This window comes from Oncorhynchus masou, chromosome 5 (assembly GCF_036934945.1).
Source record: "Oncorhynchus masou masou isolate Uvic2021 chromosome 5, UVic_Omas_1.1, whole genome shotgun sequence".
In the NCBI taxonomy this organism is placed as follows: Eukaryota; Metazoa; Chordata; class Actinopteri; order Salmoniformes; family Salmonidae; genus Oncorhynchus; species Oncorhynchus masou.
This window is the reverse complement of record NC_088216.1, coordinates 41,414,706-41,439,361: the sequence shown is the minus strand read 5'-3', so window position 1 is coordinate 41,439,361 and position 24,656 is coordinate 41,414,706. Positions and strand designations below refer to the sequence as shown.

At 47.7% G+C, this 24,656-nt stretch overlaps 1 protein-coding gene and 1 non-coding gene across 5 annotated transcripts in view; both read right to left on the bottom strand.

Moving 5' to 3' along the window:
- Positions 1-24,656, bottom strand: part of LOC135539593 (copine-9-like) — a 196,252-nt gene that overhangs the window by 70,533 nt on the left and 101,063 nt on the right. The gene's annotated exons all lie outside the window — the stretch shown is intronic.
- Positions 24,223-24,298, bottom strand: trnav-uac (transfer RNA valine (anticodon UAC)). Its single transcript has one exon. It is a non-coding gene; the product is annotated as a tRNA-Val (tRNA).

Here is a 24,656-nt window from a genome sequence, read left to right as displayed (position 1 = left end):
TTGCAAGAGTGAGAAAACATAAACAAATGGACATTCTGAAATCAACCCTAACGAGCGATGGAGAGGTACCAGAATCACTGCCCAGCCATCCCGAGTTCATCGGGCCAGTCAATTTTGCATTCCTGCACAAATTTTATATTATGACAAATTCGTGATGGTGAATGCCCAGTTAACCATATATATTTAATGCACAGTGACTTTGCAAGAGTGAGAAAACATAAACAAATGGACATTCTGAAATCAACCCTAACGAGCGATGGAGAGGTACCAGAATCACTGCCCAGCCATCCCGAGTTCATCGGGCCAGTCAATTTTGCATTCCTGCACGATTTTCAGTGACTTTGCAAAAGTGAGAAAACATTTGCAATATGTTTTAACAGTGAGGTACCATCACCAAAAGTGACATTCTGAAATCAAACCTAACGAGCGATGGAGAGGTACCAGAATCACTGCCCAGCCATCCCGAGTTCATCAGGCCAGTCAATTTCGCATTCCTGAACGATTTTTATAGCATGACAAATTCGTGATGGTGAATGCCCAGTTAACCATATTGCAAATGCACAGTGACTTTGCAAGAGTGAGAAAACATCAACAAATGGACATTCTGAAATCAACCCTAACGAGCGATGGAGAGGTACCAGAATCACTGCCCAGCCATCCCGAGTTCATCGGGCCAGTCAATTTCGCATTCATGTACGATTTTTATAGCATGACAAATTCGTGATGGTGAATGCCCAGTTAACCATATTGCAAATGCACAGTGACTTTTCAAAAGTGAGAAAACATAAAGATTCCAAGAACACAGGATGAGATGTTACTATCCGTTGTGCAAGCACTTCCAAGAGTTAATAAACAGTGAACGTGGTGAAATTTGGGGAGCGCATCGTCAGTAGTGTACCTTTGGTTCCTAGGGTGTTTCGGCCTTTCACACTATACACCCTCCCCAAAGGCGGCCAGCGACAGGGTGATCAATCCTACGCTTGCGTCCCATTCCCAATTAGTCATAGGAGTTGCCTTGTTGTTGATAGCCAACATCCCATGGGACTATGCATGGCAAGGGCGTCCTCCTCCCTGAGTCAAGCATTGTTGACCGCATACCTCCTGGCCCTCTCACTTCGGGGCCCAGCTGGGGTCTTTCCTCTTCATCCAGAGCCACTGACTGCTGCCTTCTGCCGCCTCTGATACAGCTTTGATTGCCGAACGCTGGCTCTGGCCCTTAATTCCCAGGTCTCTAAGCAGTCTGGTTGTAGATGTTGCCACAAAACCTCTGCAGCCCACCTCCACTGGTCGGACTTCTGTGTTCCAGCCATGATGCCGTGCTTCGGCAGCTAGATCAGCATAGCGCAGATGTTTTCGCTCATAAGCCTCATCTACTGAGTTTTCCCAGGGTACTGTGAGCTCAATGATGAAGACCTTATTGAGTGAACGGGACCAGAGCACCATGTCAGGTCTTAGGGTGGTGGTTGCGATCTCCGGAGGAAACACAAGTTGCCGGCCAATGTCAGCTAGCATTTTCCAAGCGCGGGCCAAGCGCAGCTGGTCTCGCTCTAATGGTGTAGAGCCGCTCTTCGGTGGTTTAACCCCTTCGCGGACAAAGTTTGTCCGTAAGGAGTGTGATGCTGCTGTGGGTGGTAGGGAGTTGGTGGCAGCTCGCTTGTCCTCCAGGGCAGACGCAAGGTTTTTAAGGACTTGGTTGTGACGCCAAGTGTAGCGTCCTTGGGTGAGGCTTGTTTTACACCCTGTGAGAATGTGCCTGAGGTTGGCTGGCATGGAACAGAGGGCACAGTCCGGATCTTCACCATACCATTGGTGAAGATTAACTGGTGTTGGAAGGACGTCATATGTTGCTCTGATTGAAAAGCTCAACCGCCTCGCTTCCATGGCCCACAGATCCTTCCAGCTGATCTTCCTCTTCTCCACACTGTCCCATCGAGTCCACTGTCCCTGTTTGGCAAGAGAGACTGCCTTGGCCCTCCTTGCAGCCTCCTCCTGATGGCGTACTTCCTGCACTACCATCTTCCGCCGCTCTGGTGCAGTGGCCTTACTCCAAGCAGCACGGCTAGTTAGCCCAAGGCCTCCTCTTCCTTGCTGAACATGACCCACAATGTCAGCATGTCTGAGGGCTGCTGTTGCCTCCTGGACTACTTTTCCTGGCCTCCATTTGCGCCCAGTTGCCAAGGTCGGCGCGTTGTTGCTCACCACTGGGTCTCGAGATTCATTCAGTGTCATCTGGAGCCTGGTTTTTGCACACTTGAATTCCTCTGTTAGACTGGTGAGGGGCAGCTTGAGGACACCATCTCCATAGAGGCCTATGGTGGTAAGGCATCGTGGAACTCCGAGCCACTTCTTTAAGTAGCCTGTGACTCCTCTTTCCATCTTCTCCACTGTTGAGATTGGAACCTCATACAGTGCTAAGGGCCACAACACCCGGGGTAGGAGACCAAACTGCAGACACCAGGCCTTTAACTTTCCAGGTAGCTGGGTGTTGTCGATGGACTGTAGGCTACTACTGATGTCTTTGCGTAGCTGTTGCACCTGGTCTTTGTCCTTCAGGCTTGCATCATACCACCTTCCAAGGCTTTTTACCGGCTGCTCAGACACTGTTGGGATTTGGTCATCTCCGATGAAGAATTTCAGGTCAAAGAGTACTCCCTTCACAATCGAGATGCTGCGTGACTTGGATGGTTTAATCTTCATACGGGCCCAGCTGATGTTCTCCTCGAGTTTTCTGAGCAGTCTCCTGGTGCATGGGACAGTGGTGGTCAATGTTGTAATGTTGTCCATGTAGGCTCTGAGTGGAGGGAGGCGGAAACCAGAGTCGACTCGCTGTCCACCAGCAACCCATTTTGAGGATCTGATGATAACCTCCATTGCCATTGTGAATGCCAACGGAGAAATGGTACATCCCGCCATTATACCTACATTCAGGCACTGCCATGAGGTGGTGAACTCTGAGGTGGTGAAGCAGAACTGCAGATCCTGGAAGAACGACTTCACCAGGTTTGTGATGGTGTCCGGTATGTGGAAAAATCTGAAGGCAGACCACAGGAGTTCATGGGGCACAGAGCCAAATGCATTGGCGAGGTCGAGGAAGACTACATGGAGGTCCCTTTTCTCCACCTTGGCCATTTGGATCTGGTGCCAGATCATGCTGGAATGTTCCAAGCAGCCAGAGAACCCTGATATTCCTGCCTTCTGTACAGATGTATCGACGTACGCATTCCTTTGCAGGTACTCGGCCATCCTCTGGGCAATGACCCTAAAGAAGATTTTACCCTCAACATTCAATAAGGAGATTGGGCGGAATTGGCTGATGTTCACTGCATCCTTCTCCTTAGGGATCAGGACCCCGCCTGCCCTACGCCACACTTTGGGTATTATCTTCTTCTGCCAAGCTGTTCTCATAAGCCTCCAGAGGAACCTCAGGACGTCTGGTGCGTTCTTATACACTTTGTACGGGACTCCATTTGGCCCCGGGGCTGATGCTGTTCTTGCCCGTCGAACTGTGTTTTCCACCTCTTTCCATGTCGGAGGGCTGATCTCAATATGATGTTCCGGGGGTTCAATGGGTGGGATATCTGATGGGATGGCCAGATGTTCATGTCGCTTTGAGTCAACGTTTGTTGTTCTCAGGTGCTCCTCTAGGTCTTTCTTTGTTGTTTTTAGAGCTCCACTTTTTTCCTTTGTGAAGAGACTTTTAAGGAACTTGAAAGGATCTTTGTAGAATCGAGTTCTAGTTTGTTCTTTCTTCCTTCTGCGTTTCCGTAGGTTCTCTGCTCTACGGAGGGATGCCAACCGGGTTTTGATGTCAGCCTGAAGTGCCTCTATGCCCTCCTTTTCCACTTCCGAGGCCTTCTTCCACTGTTTCTTAAGCTGCCGCCTTTCTTGAACGAGGCGCTTGATTTCTTGTTGCCTCCTGGAAACTGGTGGGGTTGGAACCTTTCTCCCGCCTTTTGCCTCTTCCACTCCAAATCTTTCTGTCCCGTACTCATAGATGATGTCCCCCATCCTCTCCAACTTCTTCTCCACTGTGCCTCGAAGTCTCTTGAGGGTCAAAGTAAGGTCAGTATTCACTGTTTCCCACAACTTCTTGTCACTGGCGCCAGGCCACTTCACATACGGTCTGTGCCCTGGTAGTCTCCTCTCGACTGCAGGTCTGGGAGGCTGGGTGAGTTCCACTCCTGTTGTTGGTTCCACCTCAGTTGCTACTTCGGTGCTTGAGTTTATGTCCTCCATGACAGTGGTACTGATGCACTGCAAACTATGGTTTGCGTCCAGTTGCTGTGCTTCATTCGACTGATTTGATCGCTTTCGCAGAAAGTAATCAATGCGAGTTCTCTGTCTCTCTTTACCCAAACACACCTTTTTCCCCTGGTGGATCCTCAGCCCATGGTGTGATGTAACTTTCCTCCAACCACAGACACATACCTGCATCTGTTTGTGGCCCACTGTTGCAGCAGAACTTGTGACAGTTGCTGTGGTGTTCTCTTGTGCTGTGCTCTCATTACTCGTAGTCGTTTCCAGTCCAGTCGTTACCATGTTGTCAGCCAATGAGTCATCTTCCGCCCCACTCTCGCAGACTCTAGGGGTATTCTCGTATGTTGACTTTCTGTAGCTAAAGCGGGTGTTTCCAACATACTGCGAAGCATGGGAAACTACAGAAATGGGAAGCTACCCCATGACTGTCCCAGTGGGGTCTATTCCCTCCTGTCAGCCGTCTCTCCGTGCCGCCACAAGGACTTTCCCCTGTTGTCAGCTGATCTTTCTCAACAGTCACTGGACAAGTCCAGATATTCAGATTCCAAGAACACAGGATGAGATGTTACTATCCGTTGTGCAAGCACTTCCAAGAGTTAATAAACAGTGAACGTGGTGAAATTTGGGGAGCGCATCGTCAGTAGTGTACCTTTGGTTCCTAGGGTGTTTCGGCCTTTCACACTATACACCCTCCCCAAAGGCGGCCAGCGACAGGGTGATCAATCCTACGCTTGCGTCCCATTCCCAATTAGTCATAGGAGTTGCCTTGTTGTTGATAGCCAACATCCCATGGGACTATGCATGGCAGGGGCGTCCTCCTCCCTGAGTCAAGCATTGTTGACCGCATACCTCCTGGCCCTCTCACTTCGGGGCCCAGCTGGGGTCTTTCCTCTTCATCCAGAGCCACTGACTGCTGCCTTCTGCCGCCTCTGATACAGCTTTGATTGCCGAACGCTGGCTCTGGCCCTTAATTCCCAGGTCTCTAAGCAGTCTGGTTGTAGATGTTGCCACAAAACCTCTGCAGCCCACCTCCACTGGTCGGACTTCTGTGTTCCAGCCATGATGCCGTGCTTCGGCAGCTAGATCAGCATAGCGCAGATGTTTTCGCTCATAAGCCTCATCTACTGAGTTTTCCCAGGGTACTGTGAGCTCAATGATGAAGACCTTATTGAGTGAACGGGACCAGAGCACCATGTCAGGTCTTAGGGTGGTGGTTGCGATCTCCGGAGGAAACACAAGTTGCCGGCCAATGTCAGCTAGCATTTTCCAAGCGCGGGCCAAGCGCAGCTGGTCTCGCTCTAATGGTGTAGAGCCGCTCTTCGGTGGTTTAACCCCTTCGCGGACAAAGTTTGTCCGTAAGGAGTGTGATGCTGCTGTGGGTGGTAGGGAGTTGGTGGCAGCTCGCTTGTCCTCCAGGGCAGACGCAAGGTTTTTAAGGACTTGGTTGTGACGCCAAGTGTAGCGTCCTTGGGTGAGGCTTGTTTTACACCCTGTGAGAATGTGCCTGAGGTTGGCTGGCATGGAACAGAGGGCACAGTCCGGATCTTCACCATACCATTGGTGAAGATTAACTGGTGTTGGAAGGACGTCATATGTTGCTCTGATTGAAAAGCTCAACCGCCTCGCTTCCATGGCCCACAGATCCTTCCAGCTGATCTTCCTCTTCTCCACACTGTCCCATCGAGTCCACTGTCCCTGTTTGGCAAGAGAGACTGCCTTGGCCCTCCTTGCAGCCTCCTCCTGATGGCGTACTTCCTGCACTACCATCTTCCGTCGCTCTGGTGCAGTGGCCTTACTCCAAGCAGCACGGCTAGTTAGCCCAAGGCCTCCTCTTCCTTGCTGAACATGACCCACAATGTCAGCATGTCTGAGGGCTGCTGTTGCCTCCTGGACTACTTTTCCTGGCCTCCATTTGCGCCCAGTTGCCAAGGTCGGCGCGTTGTTGCTCACCACTGGGTCTCGAGATTCATTCAGTGTCATCTGGAGCCTGGTTTTTGCACACTTGAATTCCTCTGTTAGACTGGTGAGGGGCAGCTTGAGGACACCATCTCCATAGAGGCCTATGGTGGTAAGGCATCGTGGAACTCCGAGCCACTTCTTTAAGTAGCCTGTGACTCCTCTTTCCATCTTCTCCACTGTTGAGATTGGAACCTCATACAGTGCTAAGGGCCACAACACCCGGGGTAGGAGACCAAACTGCAGACACCAGGCCTTTAACTTTCCAGGTAGCTGGGTGTTGTCGATGGACTGTAGGCTACTACTGATGTCTTTGCGCAGCTGTTGCACCTGGTCTTTGTCCTTCAGGCTTGCATCATACCACCTTCCAAGGCTTTTTACCGGCTGCTCAGACACTGTTGGGATTTGGTCATCTCCAATGAAGAATTTCAGGTCAGAGAGTACTCCCTTCACAATCGAGATGCTGCGTGACTTGGATGGTTTAATCTTCATACGGGCCCAGCTGATGTTCTCCTCGAGTTTTCTGAGCAGTCTCCTGGTGCATGGGACAGTGGTGGTCAATGTTGTAATGTCGTCCATGTAGGCTCTGAGTGGAGGGAGGCGGAAACCAGAGTCGACTCGCTGTCCACCAGCAACCCATTTTGAGGATCTGATGATAACCTCCATTGCCATTGTGAATGCCAACGGAGAAATCGGAGCTTAACGTTCTGAACATTCGATAAGTGTAGTCCACTTGTCTTTCCAATCTCCTTTGCATTAGCGTAGCCTCTTCTGTAGCCTGTCAACTATGTGTCTATCTATCCCTGTTCTCTCCTCTCTGCACAGACCATACAAACGCTCCACACCGCGTGGCCGCGGCCACCCTAATCTGGTGGTCCCAGCGCGCACGACCCACGTGGAGTTCCAGGTCTCCGGTAGCCTCTGGAACTGCCGATCTGCGGCCAACAAGGCAGAGATCATCTCAGCCTATGCCTCCCTCCAGTCCCTCGACTTCTTGGCACTGACGGAAACATGGATCACCACAGATAACACTGCTACTCCTACTGCTCTCTCTTCGTCCGCCCACGTGTTCTCGCACACCCCGAGAGCTTCTGGTCAGCGGGGTGGTGGCACCGGGATCCTCATCTCTCCCAAGTGGTCATTCTCTCTTTCTCCCCTTACCCATCTGTCTATCGCCTCCTTTGAATTCCATGCTGTCACAGTTACCAGCCCTTTCAAGCTTAACATCCTTATCATTTATCGCCCTCCAGGTTCCTCGGAGAGTTCATCAATGAGCTTGATGCCTTGATAAGCTCCTTTCCTGAGGACGGCTCACCTCTCACAGTCCTGGGCGACTTTAACCTCCCCACGTCTACCTTTGACTCATTCCTCTCTGCCTCCTTCTTTCCACTCCTCTCCTCTTTGACCTCACCCTCTCACCTTCCCCCTACTCACAAGGCAGGCAATACGCTCGACCTCATCTTTACTAGATGCTGTTCTTCCACTAACCTCATTGCAACTCCCCTCCAAGTCTCCGACCACTACCTTGTATCCTTTTCCCTCTCGCTCTCATCCAACACTTCCCACACTGCCCCTACTCGGATGGTATCGCGCCGTCCCAACCTTCGCTCTCTCTCCCCCGCTACTCTCTCCTCTTCCATCCTATCATCTCTTCCCTCTGCTCATACCTTCTCCAACCTATCTCCTGATTCTGCCTCCTCAACCCTCCTCTCTTCCCTTTCTGCATCCTTTGACTCTCTATGTCCCCTATCCTCCAGGCCGGCTCGGTCCTCCCCTCCCGCTCCGTGGCTCGACGACTCACTGCGAGCTCACAGAACAGTGCTCCGGGCAGCCGAGCGGAAATGGAGGAAAACTCGCCTCCCTGCGGACCTGGCATCCTTTCACTCCCTCCTCTCTACATTTTCCTCCTCTGTCTCTGCTGCTAAAGCCACTTTCTTCCACTCTAAATTCCAAGCATCTGCCTCTAACCCTAGGAAGCTCTTTGCCACCTTCTCCTCCCTCCTGAATCCTCCTCCCCCCCCCCTCTCTGCAGATGACTTCGTCAACCATTTTGAAAAGAAGGTCGACGACATCCGATCCTCGTTTGCTAAGTCAAACGACACCGCTGGTTCTGCTCACACTGCCCTACCCTGTGCTCTGACCTCTTTCTCCCTCTCTCTCCAGATGAAATCTCGCTTCTTGTGACGGCCGGCCGCCCAACAACCTGCCCGCTTGACCCTATCCCCTCCTCTCTTCTCCAGACCATTTCCGGAGACCTTCTCCCTTACCTCACCTCGCTCATCAACTCATCCCTGACCACTGGCTACGTCCCTTCCGTCTTCAAGAGAGCGAGAGTTGCACCCCTTCTGAAAAAACCTACACTCGATCCCTCCGATGTCAACAACTACAGACCAGTATCCCTTCTTTCTTTTCTCTCCAAAACTCTTGAACGTGCCGTCCTTGGCCAGCTCTCCCGCTATCTCTCTCAGAATGACCTTCTTGATCCAAATCAGTCAGGTTTCAAGACTAGTCATTCAACTGAGACTGCTCTTCTCTGTATCACGGAGGCGCTCCGCACTGCTAAAGCTAACTCTCTCTCCTCTGCTCTCATCCTTCTAGACCTATCGGCTGCCTTCGACACTGTGAACCATCAGATCCTCCTCTCCACCCTCTCCGAGTTGGGCATCTCCGGCGCGGCCCACGCTTGGATTGCGTCCTACCTGACAGGTCGCTCCTACCAGGTGGCGTGGCGAGAATCTGTCTCCTCGCCACGCGCTCTCACCACTGGTGTCCCCCAGGGCTCTGTTCTAGGCCCTCTCCTATTCTCGCTATACACCAAGTCACTTGGCTCTGTCATAACCTCACATGGTCTCTCCTATCATTGCTATGCAGACGACACACAATTAATCTTCTCCTTTCCCCTTCTGATGACCAGGTGGCGAATCGCATCTCTGCATGTCTGGCAGACATATCAGTGTGGATGACGGATCACCACCTCAAGCTGAACCTCGGCAAGACGGAGCTGCTCTTCCTCCCGGGGAAGGACTGCCCGTTCCATGATCTCGCCATCACGGTTGACAACTCCATTGTTTCCTCCTCCCAGAGCGCTAAGAACCTTGGCGTGATCCTGGACAACACCCTGTCGTTCTCAACTAACATCAAGGCGGTGGCCCGTTCCTGTAGGTTCATGCTCTACAACATCCGCAGAGTACGCCCTGCCTCACACAGAAAGCGGCGCAGGTCCTAATCCAGGCACTTGTCATCTCCCGTCTGGATTACTGCAACTCGCTGTTGGCTGGGCTCCCTGCCTGTGCCATCAAACCCCTACAACTCATCCAGAACGCCGCAGCCCGTCTGGTGTTCAACCTTCCCAAGTTCTCTCACGTCACCCCGCTCCTCCGCTCTCTCCACTGGCTTCCAGTTGAAGCTCGCATCCGCTACAAGACCATGGTGCTTGCCTACGGAGCTGTGAGGGGAACGGCACCGCAGTACCTCCAGGCTCTGATCAGGCCCTACACCCAAACAAGGGCACTGCGTTCATCCACCTCTGGCCTGCTCGCCTCCCTACCACTGAGGAAGTACAGTTCCCGCTCAGCCCAGTCAAAACTGTTCGCTGCTCTGGCCCCCCAATGGTGGAACAAACTCCCTCACGACGCCAGGACAGCGGAGTCAATCACCACCTTCCGGAGACACCTGAAACCCCACCTCTTCAAGGAATACCTAGGATAGGATAAGTAATCCTTCTCACACCCCCCTCCCCCTTAATGATTTAGATGCACTATTGTAAAGTGGCTGTTCCACTGGATGTCAGAAGGTGAATTCACCAATTTGTAAGTCGCTCTGGATAAGAGCGTCTGCTAAATGACTTAAATGTTAAATGTAAATGTAGAAATGGTACATCCCGCCATTATACCTACATTCAGGCACTGCCATGAGGTGGTGAACTCTGAGGTGGTGAAGCAGAACTGCAGATTCTGGAAGTACGACTTCACCAGGTTTGTGATGGTGTCCGGTATGTGGAAAAATCTGAAGGCAGACCACAGGAGTTCATGGGGCACAGAGCCAAATGCATTGGCGAGGTCGAGGAAGACTACATGGAGGTCCCTTTTCTCCACCTTGGCCATTTGGATCTGGTGCCAGATCATGCTGGAATGTTCCAAGCAGCCAGAGAACCCTGATATTCCTGCTTTCTGTACAGATGTATCGACGTACGCATTCCTTTGCAGGTACTCGGCCATCCTCTGGGCAATGACCCTAAAGAAGATTTTACCCTCAACATTCAATAAGGAGATTAGGCGGAATTGGCTGATGTTCACTGCATCCTTCTCCTTAGGGATCAGGACCCCGCCTGCCCTACGCCACACTTTGGGTATTATCTTCTTCTGCCAAGCTGTTCTCATAAGCCTCCAGAGGAACCTCAGGACGTCTGGTGCGTTCTTATACACTTTGTACGGGACTCCATTTGGCCCCGGGGCTGATGCTGTTCTTGCCCGTCGAACTGTGTTTTCCACCTCTTTCCATGTCGGAGGGCTGATCTCAATATGATGTTCCGGGGGTTCAATGGGTGGGATATCTGATGGGATGGCCAGATGTTCATGTCGCTTTGAGTCAACGTTTGTTGTTCTCAGGTGCTCCTCTAGGTCTTTCTTTGTTGTTTTTAGAGCTCCACTTTTTCCTTTGTGAAGAGACTTTTAAGGAACTTGAAAGGATCTTTGTAGAATCGAGTTCTAGTTTGTTCTTTCTTCCTTCTGCATTTCCGTAGGTTCTCTGCTCTACGGAGGGATGCCAACCGGGTTTTGATGTCAGCCTGAAGTGCCTCTATGCCCTCCTTTTCCACTTCCGAGGCCTTCTTCCACTGTTTCTTAAGCTGCCGCCTTTCTTGAACGAGGCGCTTGATTTCTTGTTGCCTCCTGGAAACTGGTGGGGTTGGAACCTTTCTCCCGCCTTTTGCCTCTTCCACTCCAAATCTTTCTGTCCCGTACTCATAGATGATGTCCCCCATCCTCTCCAACTTCTTCTCCACTGTGCCTCGAAGTCTCTTGAGGGTCAAAGTAAGGTCAGTATTCACTGTTTCCCACAACTTCTTGTCACTGGCGCCAGGCCACTTCACATACGGTCTGTGCCCTGGTAGTCTCCTCTCGACTGCAGGTCTGGGAGGCTGGGTGAGTTCCACTCCTGTTGTTGGTTCCACCTCAGTTGCTACTTCGGTGCTTGAGTTTATGTCCTCCATGACAGTGGTACTGATGCACTGCAAACTATGGTTTGCGTCCAGTTGCTGTGCTTCATTCGACTGATTTGATCGCTTTCGCAGAAAGTAATCAATGCGAGTTCTCTGTCTCTCTTTACCCAAACACCCCTTTTTCCCCTGGTGGATCCTCAGCCCATGGTGTGATGTAACTTTCCTCCAACCACAGACACATACCTGCATCTGTTTGTGGCCCACTGTTGCAGCAGAACTTGTGACAGTTGCTGTGGTGTTCTCTTGTGCTGTGCTCTCATTACTCGTAGTCGTTTCCAGTCCAGTCGTTACCATGTTGTCAGCCAATGAGTCATCTTCCGCCCCCACTCTCGCAGACTCTAGGGGTATTCTCGTATGTTGACTTTCTGTAGCTAAAGCGGGTGTTTCCAACATACTGCGAAGCATGGGAAACTACAGAAATGGGAAGCTACCCCATGACTGGCCCAGTGGGGTCTATTCCCTCCTGTCAGCCGTCTCTCCGTGCCGCCACAAGGACTTTCCCCTGTTGTCAGCTGATCTTTCTCAACAGTCACTGGACAAGTCCAGATATTCAGATTCCAAGAACACAGGATGAGATGTTACTATCCGTTGTGCAAGCACTTCCAAGAGTTAATAAACAGTGAACGTGGTGAAATTTGGGGAGCGCATCGTCAGTAGTGTACCTTTGGTTCCTAGGGTGTTTCGGCCTTTCACACTATACACCCTCCCCAAAGGCGGCCAGCGACAGGGTGATCAATCCTACGCTTGCGTCCCATTCCCAATTAGTCATAGGAGTTGCCTTGTTGTTGATAGCCAACATCCCATGGGACTATGCATGGCAGGGGCGTCCTCCTCCCTGAGTCAAGCATTGTTGACCGCATACCTCCTGGCCCTCTCACTTCGGGGCCCAGCTGGGGTCTTTCCTCTTCATCCAGAGCCACTGACTGCTGCCTTCTGCCGCCTCTGATACAGCTTTGATTGCCGAACGCTGGCTCTGGCCCTTAATTCCCAGGTCTCTAAGCAGTCTGGTTGTAGATGTTGCCACAAAACCTCTGCAGCCCACCTCCACTGGTCGGACTTGGACATGATGAAATCAACACCACGAGTGATGGAAAGGAACAACAATCACTGCCCGGCCATCCCGAGTTCATCAGGCCAGTCAATTTTGCATTTCTGCAGGATTTTTGAGCATGTCAATTTTCTTATGACATTTGGCCCCCACAAAACATATGCCTAATGCACAAGTAAAAAAAAAAAAAAATTATGATAATAAAATATGACTAAAGTATGTTGATACAGTTCTTATACGTGTGTAATTGACACAAAATTCTAAAGAATTTCAAAAAACGGTCCAGAAAGCACTTTTTTAGGGGTGTGTGAAGTTTTTTATGAAATTTTGCAATTTTTGACTTTTGACTTCCTATGAAATCATATTCCAAATGGAGAAAACATATGCCTAATGCACAAGTAAAAAAAATAAAAATAAATAATGATAATAAATTTGGACAAAAGTATATTCATACAGTTCTTACACATGTGTAATTGACAAAAAAAGCGAAAGAATTTCGAAAAACGGTCCAGAAAGCACTTTTTTAAGGGGTGATAAGTTTTTGACAAAAAATGCATTTTTTCAAAATTTGGCTTTTGGATGTTGACTTGGGGTCCATTCCCTATATGAAAAACCACGGTGGAGTGTACACGCCACCTGTTGGATTTTTGAAGTGTTACAACTGGCAATTGCCATATGGCATTTGCAAAACATTTTGCATGAATCAACGTCGATTTGGGTGGTATTGTCCATCGTGTACATGGTTTGTACTATGCCAATGGTTTCCCATTCATTTTTGTCCATTTCAGGGGGGAATTCCCTTACTTAGTAGTATTGCAGACTCTGTGGCCTTTCAGAACAGGTGTGTATATATACTGCGATCATGTGACACTTAGATTGCACACAGGTGGACTTTATTTTACAAATTATGTGACTTCTGAAGGTAATCTTATTTAGGGAATTTATAGCAAAGGGGTTAATAGATATGCACGCACCACTTTTCAGTTTAGAATTTTTATAGAATTTTTAATTTCACTTCACCATTTTGGACCATTTTGTGTATCTCCATTACATGAAATCTAAATAAAAATCCATTTAAATTTCAGATTATAATGCAACAAAATAGGAAAAACGCCAAGGGGGGTGAAGACTTTTGCATGGCACTGTACGTGTACATATTACCTTAAATAACCGGTGCCCCTGCACATTGACTCTGTGACGGTACACCCCTGAATATAGTCTCGCTATTGTTATTTTACTGCTGCTCTTTAATTACTTGTTACTTTTTTATTTCTTATTCTTATCTGTATTTTTTTTTAAATTGCATTGTTGGTTAGGGGCTCGTAAGTAAGCATTTCACCATTGTATTCAGTGCATGTGACTAAAACAATTTGATTTGATTTGACAGGTGTACCTTGTGCTGTGAACAATAAACCCCACTCTTAAATGTGCAGTTATGTCACACAACACAATGCCACTGATGTCTCAAGTTTTGAGTGAGCGTTGCAATTGGCATGCTAACTCCAGAGCTGTTACCAGAGAATCAAATGTTCATTTCTCTACCATAAACCGCCTCCAATGTCGTTTTAGAGAATTTGGTAGTACATCCTACCGGCCTCACAACTGCAGACGTGTATGGTGTCGTGTGGGCGAGTGGTTTGTTGAACAGAGTGCCCATGGTGGTGGTGGGATTATGGTATGGGCAGGCATCAGCTATGAAAAATAGCATTTTACCGATGGTAATTTGAATGCCCAGAGATACCGTGACAAGATCCTGAGGCCCATTGTTGTGCTATTCATCCGCCGCCATCACCTAGTAATGTTTCAGCATGGCCCCATGTCGCAAGGATCTTTACACAATTCCTGGAAGCTGTTCTTCCATGGCCTGCAAACTCACCTGACATGTCCTCAATTGAGCATGTTTGGGATGCTCTGGATTTACGTGTACGACAGCTTGTTACAGTTCACGCCAGTATCCAGCAACTTCGCGCAGCCATTGAAGAGGAGTGGGACAACATTCCACAATCAACAGCCTGATCAACCTTATGCAAAGGAGATGTGTCACGCTGCATGAGGCAATTGGTGGCCACACCAGATACTGACTGGCCATCGGGAGTTTTCCATAGCGCTGACGTCATCCACTTATTCCTATCTATTGCTCTTAATGTTGATGGACTGGACAGGCGTGTTCTTTGTCCGCTGATCATACTTTATTAACTAAATTGCCAAAAGTTCAGCATGGCAAATTGTAGTGGTGTTTTGTACACATAATCGTAAACAAATTAATTTGCTGTCACTACTGTCTCTGTCACAGAATGCTTACTTATGACAGCATGTGATAATATAGCTTTGTTTTTTTAATCCATCACTTGCATCCGCCTAGCCCCAGATCCATAGGCTATATTATTCACCTTGTATGGTCATTGGCAATTTAGCACTAGGTTTATTAGGCTGTAACAACGACAATTTCAGCATGAAACAGGAATTATTTGTCTCACTGTACTACATTCATTATTTTGCCCAAAGGATTGTGAACCCAAATGTGTAACTGTGGGTAACCTATTTAGTCTTTCACAATAGCTGATGTAATTCATTAGAACAATTCCCAATGGCCTAAAAATATAGACTAATTAGTGAGGTTATCTCAGCAAGAACATTCCTGTTATTCCCCATACTTTCATTATTTTACTTCTTGCCAATGTTGCTTGTGTAATTAGCCTATTTGAAATATGATATGCCAAATAAAAATGTTTAAAGTATGTTTAAGTTCAATGGGCCTCTTGAGAGGCGCAGTGGTCGAAGGCACTGCATCACAGTGCTAGAGGCATCACTACAGACCCAGGTTCGATCCCCGGCTGTGTCACAGCCAGTCGTGACCGGGAGACCCATGAGGTAGCGCACATTTGTTACAATGTCTTTTGAGTTAGGGGAGGGTTTGGCTGGATGGGATGTCCTTGTCCCATCGCGCTCTAGTGACTCCACATGGCAGGTTAAGCAAGCAGTGTGACTTGGCAGGGTTGACGGATGGCTCTCGACCTGGGTGATGGGACAAGACTGTAACTACCAGTTCGGGAGAGAAAAGGGGGAAAAAATCATAATAAACAACATTTAAAATCATTTTTATGAGAACTATGCATTTATGGACAGAGTTGAATATAGGGTAAGCCATGGGAATAGGCTAAATTGAAATACCCCTTGCCTCAAATATCCTATTTTGTCATTTTAGGATTGTGCATTGCTGCTAGGCAGAAACAGTAGGCATAAATGCAAATGATCTTGCCCTTGCAGAGTAATATGATGGCTAGGTTTTTGCAAATCAGCCTCAACCACCCGAAGATTGATATTCATTAGATTATTCTTGAATGTGGGGTAATTTGTAGAAATCAAATGTCACATGAACATATTCAAACCCTCAGTATTTGGGAAACATTGATCAGGGGTGGCGTGCAACCCTTTTGGAGAGCTTCCTCGAGGCAGGATTTTCTATGGCCCTAATTAAAAGGGATAGTGCACTCAAATTAATGTTGGTTTCTTATGGACAAGGAGATGCTGCAATCCATCCTAAAGTTAGCCACAGCCACCAACCGTTAATATGAGCATTTTCTAACCAAAAAACAATGTAATTCAATTTCCACCAGCTAGCATACTCTAAATGTCATGCCCAAATAATCTCAAAGTAGCTTCAAGCCAAGTCGACGAGTCTTGAGTGTATTCAACTTTAAAAGAATCTTGAATCTATCTGACCGGTGTTATTTAAAAAAATATATGTTTTACCCTGGTCATGGGCCTTAGCCATGTGAAAATATACAGAAGGGCAGGAAATTAGCTTTAAAACTGCATTTTATTCCTGGGGAGGCACCCCCAGACCCCCACCGGGAAGGTGTGGAGCCAATGACATTAACAATAGGAAATCTCACTCCAAGCTACAGTATCTTGGGAGTTTCGTCAGACAACTGACTTCCTAATATGGATGCCATAGCCAGAAGCTCTGTCCGGCACCATCTTTGTCAACCTGCCATGTAATGAATCAACAGTTACTGTACATACTTCTGCACTCTATAACTTTCTGTCAGAGAAACTTCAGTACGTCGCCCATGGCACTGACTAAGAGAAGGTCAGTGATGGAAGCATTCATTTCTTTGATCTCGATAACTTCACAATACCTTCTGACACTACTTCCCCAATCATCTGAAGTCTTGAAAAGGTCTCCAATCAAAGTAGTCCCAGAATGTTTTAAATCGAGTGAAACTCTTCGCAGGGTCATAGCTATACTACATGGGGAGAAGATCTGTGCAATTCTACCTGTGCCGTGGCTGCCTACACTCCACAGCAGAGAGATCTATCATGGGCATGATGAAAAGGGGAGGTGGGGTGGGAAGTGGAGGAATGGAAGGGACGAAGCGGGAGGGGTTACACTGGTCGTGTGACAAGCTCGGCAAGATTTAATTTAAAACCCAAAGTACCACTTTTCCATTCATTCATTCATAGGTTAGAGTGAGGAGGAGAGTGAACCCCGGGGGGCACTGTCTCGTCTCCTTCTCTGTAATGTGAACACTGACTGCACACACATCTTGGAGAGCTTGGCAAAGGTGGGCTGCTCTTTACCTGATTGCTGTTGTGGGAGAGATAGAGGGAGGGAGAAAGAGGGGGAGAGAAAGAGGGGGAGAGATGTTTCTGTCAGGTACAAGCCCTAATTGGAGTGAACTAAGGGACCAAACAGAACGGAAGAGGAATAGAGAATACTTTTTATTGAATCTCTTTTCTGGGTTGTTCTTGTCCTTTGTGTCTTCTTTATTTCTCTCTCTGTCTGTCATCCCCTACCTGTCTCCCCCCACATCTCTGATGAACATGACATGAATGCTTTTCGTCAGAGGGCCGGGTAATTGAAGGAGCTTCTCCTGCTGTCACTCGCCCTGTCGCCCTGTCATCCCCATCAGCGTGTGACGAGCAGGCGAGGGACGGGGGTGGTGTGGTGAGGGGCTGGGGTGTAGAGCAGGGGCCAAGCTTGACACACCTCCAGCGTCCCCCCCTCCTTGTAATCAAAATGAACACTCGCCTCCGTATGCAAGGGCCCCATGGGAGACCGCCTTTGTGGGATATCGCTCCCCCCTCCATCCTTTCCATTCCACTTCCCTCCCTACCTCCCCTTTTCATCATGCCCATTTACATTTACATTTAAGTCTGATAGATCTCTCTGCTGTAGAGAGTAGGCAGCCACGGCACAGGTAGAATTGCAAAGAGCTTCTCTTCTGTGGTATAGCTATGTCCCTGTGAAGACCAAAATAATATTTTTTTCAAGAGTTTTTTCTGGTTTCACTCGATTTTAAACATTCCGGGACTACTTTGAGTGGAGACCTTTTCAAGACAAGGTCAGAGGATTGGGGAAGTAGTGTCAGGTGTCCGAATGTAATAATTTTTTATCAGTATACAGTGCATTTGGAGAACTTGGACACACCCCTGAGATGAGAGACAACCGAAAGACAATATAAGTGCAAGAGTGTCTTACAAGATCATAGGCCAGAAATGGCAATGTAATAACCTTAAAGTATATTTCATGTTACAGTGGTATTGGAAGGTGACGAGATTGAGATTGTTCTTTGAATACATAATTCACCGCCACACCATGTCAAGCACATTTAATTCAGGGAGTAATGTACGAGGCGACACTGAAGGACACACACTTTTGGTGAGATTAGCGGAGGCTTAGGGAGGGATACATTAGGATGTGAGATAAAGAAGTACCCTTCTTCAGCAGGGTCTGCTGGGAGCATCTACTGAGAGATAAAAACATGTACGTAGGCCTTTTGGAGAAAAGGAGGGTGATTCATTATGCATGTTTGTTTGCTCGGGCCTCCTTTCCCCACATGTAAAACGTAATGAGAAATTTCACAGAGAGAATGAGAGTGGAAAAGGGCTTTTATTTGGGAAAGAGGGGATGTGGGTATAGGGCTCTTTTTGTTTTTTATGTTTTGCAAGATTATTTAAAGTTTTTTAAGATGAACAGAAATAAAGGACAAGAAGAAAGCACACTTTATTTTACCGTCCTGTTATGTGAAATGTATTAATTAACGTTTGGGAAGAATCCATAATCATCCATTTTTAGAGATATTTTGAGTCTGGTAAGATGGATTGCTATATTTGACAGAATCCTTGCATAGTACACCGATGACGATTTATTAATCTACTGTATAGAATTGGATCCAAATTCAAGACGCATGTTGCCAATCTGCCACCATGGCACTGTACATTTGAGTTTTAAATAAAATACACTGCTGAAAAAAATAAAAGGAACACTTAAACAACACAATGTAACTCCAAGTCAATCACACTTCTGTGAAATCAAAATGTTAGGAAGCAACACTGATTGACAATAAATTTCACATGCTGTTGTGCAAATGGAATAGACAACAGGTGGAAATTATAGGCAATTAGCAAGACACCCCCAATAAAGGAGTGGTTCTGCAGGTGATAACCACAGACCACTTCTCAGTTCCTATGCTTCCTGGCTGATGTTTGGTCACTTTTGAATGCTGGCGGTGCTTTCACTCTGGTGGTAGCATGAGACGGAGTCTACAACTCACACAAGTGGCTCAGGTAGTGCAGCTCATCCAGGATGGCACATCAATGCGAGCTGTGGCAAGAAGGTTTGCTGTGTCTGTCAGCGTAGTGTCCAGAGCATGGAGGTGCTACCAGGAGACAGGCCAGTACATCAGGAGACGTGGAGGAGGCCGTAGGAGGGCAACAACCCAGCAGCAGGACCGCTACCTCCGCCTTTGTGCAAGGAGGAGCAGGAGGAGCACTGCCAGAGCCCTGCAAAATGACCTCCAGCAGGCCACAAATGTGCATGTGTCTGCTCAAACGGTCAGAAACAGACTCCATGAGGGTGGTATGAGGGCCCGACGTCCACAGGTGGGGGTTGTGCTTACAGCCCAACACCGTGCAGGACGTTTGGCATTTGCCAGAGAACACCAAGATTGGCAATTCGCCACTGGCGCCCTGTGCTCTTCACAGATGAAAGCAGGTTCACACTGAGCACATGTGACAGACATGACATTCTGGAGACGCCGTGGAGAATGTTCTGCTGCCTGCAACATCCTCCAGCATGACCAGTTTGGAGGTGGGTCAGTCATGGTGTGGGGTGGCATTTCTTTGGGGGGCCGCACAGCCCTCCATGTGCTCGCCAGAGGTAGCCTGACTGCCATTAGGTACCAAGATGAGATCCTCAGACCCCTTGTGAGACCATATGCTGGTGCGGTTGGCCCTGGGTTCCTCCTAATGCAAGACAATGCTAGACCTCATGTGGCTGGAGTGTGTCAGCAGTTCCTGTAAGAGGAAGGCATTGATGCTATGGACTGGCCCGCCCGTTCCCCAGACCTGAATCCAATTGAGCACATCTGGGACATCATGTCTCGCTCCATGCACCAACGCCACATTGCACCACAGACTGTCCAGGAGTTGGTGGATGCTTTAGTCCAGGTCCGGGAAGAGATCCCTTAGGAGACCATCCGCCACCTCATCAGGAGCATGCCCAGGCGTTGTATGGAGGTCATACAGGTACGTGGAGGCCACATACATTACTGAGCCTCATTTTGACTTGTTTTAAGGACATTACATCAAAGTTGGATCAGCCTGTAGTGTGGTTTTCCACTTTAATTTTGAGTGTGACTCCAAATCCAGACCTCCATGGGTTGATAAATTTGATTTCCATTGATAATTTTTGTGTGATTTTGTTGTCAGCACATTCAACTATGTAGAGAAAAAAGTATTTAATAAGATTACTTCATTCATTCAAATCTAGGATGTGTTATTTTAGTGTTCCCTTTATTTTTTTGAGCAGTGTATGTATCACAACCTCTGCTATCTAAACTTCGGTAAGCAGAGGCTGAATATCAGTCAACAAAAGAAGGTCATCAATTACTTTTCCCAAACACTTACCATCCCAGCCATGCTTATTACCATCATCACACACAGAAATATCTAAAGGCAACTCCCTAAAGTAAAGATGAACATCGAGTGGGGGGTATTTCGGCCGGGTAAAGAGAGGGAAAGCCATACAGAAATGTATGTCATGAAGCTGGAAGATCGTTTACAATGAGAGCACACTTCAAGCTTCTCAATGGAGCATTCCCTTAGCAGTAGTATCACAAATTTTGAGAGCTTCACAGTATATGGTCTGCATTTTTGTCAAAATTGAGTTATGGACACAGGTTTGTTTTGTTCAATGTTCTCTACCGTGTATAGTAGTCTAAATACCCCAATTCATGTTGTTTAGTTAAAAATAAGGTAAAAATGACTGACACCATTCAAACCAATGAGGGTTTGGTACTTCAAAGCCAATTGTCTCAGAATCATCTTTTTGCAGCTATAACCTTATAACAAGCTCTCAATTTATCAACTACATTTTACCACTAAGTCAATTAAGAGTCAATCATGAATAATGTCTAGTACAAGGGTACAACCTTTGTCCCCTGACCTCCTTTCCCTAGTTGAAAGACAGGGGGTTGAGTGTGTGTGTTGGGGTAGGGGACACCAAGACTGGTTGTCACAGTGCAAATTACTCCAACTCTAAATGGCGCTGTGTAATATTTTTAAGGTTAAAATGTGTGAATTCTTTGAACAAACTCATCCACCTGGTCAATTCATGTCAGCATGACAAAACATTGAGGTGAGGGGAATATGTGTCTTTCATAGGTTCATTTTTAAATTGTGGAGTATCCATGAACAATTATGTTTGTTGAAAAGAGGAAAGGGAGAGCTATATTTCAAACCTATTTTGCAGTTTCGGAAGTGTGAAACACTAAAAATGTCCTCCCCCACGAATGACGCAGCCCCCCCCCCAAGGGCCAATTAGTGACAATTACTCAAATTTATGTTGCGTGGATTAATGAGAGAGAGAAAAAAAACAATGAAGTATTTTTGCCCTCGCTGGAAATCACTGCTCGTTGCTTATAGTTCCTTATAGGAAACGTGTTCATGAGGGCCTGCAAATAATCAAATGATTTGTCACATGCGCCAAATAGGACAGGTGTAGAATTGATCACGAAATGCTTACTTACGAGCCCAACAATGCAGAGTTAAAAAGTAAGACAATTAGCAAATAAAATTAGTAACACAATAAATAACAAGACCATATACAAGGAGTACCAGTACATTTGAGTCATTTAGCAGATGCTCTTATCAAGAGCGACATATAGGAGCAGTTAGGGTTAAGTGCCTTGCTCAAGGGCACATTGAGTTGGCTGGGAGATTCAAACCAGCAACCTTTTGGTTACTGGCCCAATGCGGTTACCCACTAGGCTACATGCAGGGGTACAATGTATTTGAGGCAATATGCACATGTAGGTAGGGGTAAAAGTAGGCCCTCAGGATAGATATTAAACAGAGTAGCAGAATTGTGTGTGTGTGTGTGTGTGTGTGTGTGTGTGTGTGTGTGTGTGTGTGTGTGTGTGTGTGTGTGTGTGTGTGTGTGTGTGTGTGTGTGTGTGTGTGTGTGTGTGTGTGTTGGACAGTGTGGACAGTCCAGTGAGTGTGCATAGAGTCAGTGTAAAAGAGTCAGTGCATAACAAAAGGTCAGTGCAATAGTCTGAGTAGCCATTTGATTAGCTGCTCAGCAGTCTTATCGCTTGGGAGTAGAAGCTATTCAGGTGCCTTTTGGTCCCAGACTTGGCGATCCGGTACTGCTTGCAGTGTGGTAGCAGAGTGAACCGTCTATGGCTTGGGTGGCTGGGTTCTTTGACACTTTTCCAGGTCTCCCTCTGACACTGCCTGGTATAGAGGTCCTGGATGGTAGGGAACTCGGCCAAAGTGATGTACTGGGCCGTCCACAACACCCACTGTTGCACCTTGCGATCGAGGACACTGCAATTGCCGTACCAAGTGATGATGCAGTCAGTCAAGAAGCTCTCAATAGTGCAGCTGTATAACGTTTTGAGGATCTGAGGAGCCATGCCACATTTTTTCAACCTCCTGAGAGGGAAGAGGCACTATCGTGCATTCTTCACGACTGTGCTGGTGTGAGAGGACCATGTTAAGTCCTTGGTGATGTGGACACAGGAACTTGAAGCTCTCGACCCGCTCCACTACAGCCCCATCGATGTGGATGGGGGCGTAGTCCACGATCAACTCCTTTGTCTTGCTGACATTGAGGGAGAGGTTGTTATCTCAGACCTCCTCCATGTAGGCTGTCTCATTGCGGTCAGTGATCAGGCCTATCACCGTCATATCGTCAGCAAACTTAATGATGGTGTTGGAGTCGTGTGTGGCCACACAGTCGTGGGTGAACAGGGAGTACTGGAGGGAATTAAGCACACACCCCTGAGGCGCCCCCGTGTTAAGAGTCAGTGTGGCAGATGTGTTGTTACCTATCCTCACCACGGGGGAGGCCCGTCAGAATGTCCAGGATCCAGATGCAGAGGGAGCTGTTCAGTCCCAGGGTCCCAAGCTTGGTGATGAGCTTGAAGGGACTATGCTGTTTAACGCTGAGCTATAGTCAATGAATAGCATTCTCACATAGGGATACCTCTTGTCTAGGTGGGAGAGAGCAGTGTGGAGTGCAACAGATATTGTGTCGTCTCTGGATCTGTTGTGGCGGTATGTGAATTGGAGTGGGTCCAGGATGCCTGGGATGATGGTGTTGATGTATGCCATGATCAGCCTTTCAAAACATTTCATGGTTACAGATGTGAGTCATACGGAACGATAGTTGTTTGGCACGTTAAGTTTTGAGTTCTTAGGAACAGGAACAATGGTGCTGCTTGAAACATGTTGGGATTACAGACTGGGACAAGGAGATGTTGAAAATGTCCGTGAAGACACTTGCCAGCTGGTCTGTGCATGCTCAGAGAATGTGCCATGGTATTCCATCTGGCCCAGAATAATTGTGAGTGTTAACCTGTTTAAAAGTCTTACTCACATAAGTCACAGAGAGCGAGATCACACAGCCGTCCGGGACATCAGGGGCTATCATCACTCCTGTGTTCCAATGGCACGTTGTGTTAGCTAATCCAAGTATATCATTTTAAAAGGCTAATTGATCATTAGAAAACCCTTTTCCAATTATGTTACCACAGCTGAAAACTGTTGTTCTGATTAAGGAAGCAATACAATTGGCCTTCTTTAGAATAGATGAGTATCTGGAGCATCAACATTTGAGGGTTCGATTACAGGCTCAAAATGGCCAGAAACAAAGAACTTTCTTCTGAAACTCGTCAGTCTATTCTTGTTCATTCTTGAGAAATGGCTATTCCATACAAGAAATTGCCAAGAAACTGAAGATCTCGTACAACGCTGTGTACTGCTCCCTTCAGAACAGCGCAAACTGGCCCTAACCAGAATAGAAAGAGGAGTGGGAGGCCCCGGTGTGCAACTGAGCAAGAGGACAACTAAATTAGAGTGTCTAGTTTGAGAATCAGACGCCTCACAAGTCCTCAACTCGCAGCTTCATTAAATCGTACCCGCAAAACACCAGTCTCAACATCAACCGTGAAGTGGCGACTCCGGGATGCTGGCCTTCTAGGTAGAGTTCCTCTGTCTAGTGTCTGTGTTCTTTTTCCCATCTTAATCTTTTATTGGCAAGTCTGAGATATGGCTTTTTCTTTGCAACTCTGGTGGAAATGGAAGAAGAACCAAACTCTCCCAGCTCACAAGGTGGCAATTCACAGGGATCTTGCAGTCTGCTCCAACCAACGGTGCACATGCACAGCATTGCTCTTATCCAGAGTGACTTACAGTAGTGAGTGTATACATTTTCCTACTTTTTCTGCACTGGTCCCCTGTGGGAATCAAACCCACAACCCTGGCATTGTAAGCACCATGCTCTACCAACTGAGCCACATGGGACCACACATCCATGCTACTGTCCTATATTCAGTATCTGGGCTTCATAAGAAACCAGAAAAAGATCTGTCTGACTCCATCTCAGCACATTCCATTTCTGGGTCTTGAGCTAGACTCATTCGCATATCACGCTTTTCTTTCCCCACAGAGGGTGTCCGGGGGATGATGGGATGATGGCTTATGTAATGAATGTCCTGTGGGGCTATTGTTGATACTGTGCTGAGTACTAGCCACTCCCCTGGCCACTCATCTGGACGTATCTCGCAGCCTAAACCGGTTGCTTCGGGTTTCCATGTGGTGGGACCCTCTGCTTTTGTCGGGCCGTCTTGTGCTGGTCAGAATCGCCAATATGTCGGTGGTGGC